The following is an 893-nucleotide window of genomic DNA, read 5'->3' as shown; positions in this document are numbered from 1 at the left end:
ATTTTCCCTATGAATGGCCACTTTAGGGGCAACTTTTGAGACATGCTGTGTTCTCAACTGACTTAAAATTCTCTTATAGAACTAATTCTATCCTTCAGGAAGTTCTTAAAAGGAAATACTAGGAATTTAAGCCAGCCACAGTGGCACATGCCTGCAGCCCCAGATACACAGGAGACTGAGGTGGGGGAAGATCACTTGGGTTTAGAAGTTCAAGGCTGCAGTGTGCTATGACTATGCCTGAGAATCGGCACTGCACTCCAGCCAGTGCAATATAGTGAGACCCCCCCCACCTCTGAAAAAAAAATAACTAAAAGAAATTAGTAGCGACAGAATAATAAATATGAGATGAAATAATTCAAAAGGTACCCAGAGAACTATAAGACATTTGATTTGGGGCTAGTAACCAGCTGACCAGAATTTCCACTGATCTTCCCTTCCTTGCTTTTAATATGCCTGTGCTCCTGAGGAAGATTTGAACTCTACATTCCTCTTCATTATGGTTTTAGTAGCTGGAATCAGAGAAGAACCCTCTGAGTGAACACTTACCTAGCATATGCTGTGATTGATGAGAGTTCCACTCAGAATAAAGCAAGTGTCCTTATGTCCATGGCCAAATGAATGAGAAAAGAGGTTTTGCTTTATGTGTGTGTATGTCTGTAGGTACAAGGGTATACTTAGTAAAAAAAAGGTCAGGAAGAAGAGAAAACAAAATATCTCTATTGGTGACTTCCAAGGTATCGAGTGAGAGACCTTTTTAAAAGTAATATATTTTCAAGAGTAAGAAAATATGTTCTTCCTATTAGAAATAGAACAAAAGTAATCATTACTTGTGTAATTGGAAATTGGTCCTCTTTCCTTTATATATCTGGATGTACCTTCCTGGGACAATGGCT

The sequence above is a fragment of the Otolemur garnettii genome, unplaced genomic scaffold, assembly GCF_000181295.1.
Source record: "Otolemur garnettii isolate 467f Iridium unplaced genomic scaffold, OtoGar3 scaffold00308, whole genome shotgun sequence".
Classification (NCBI taxonomy): Eukaryota; Metazoa; Chordata; class Mammalia; order Primates; family Galagidae; genus Otolemur; species Otolemur garnettii.
Note: the sequence above shows the minus strand (reverse complement) of the source record.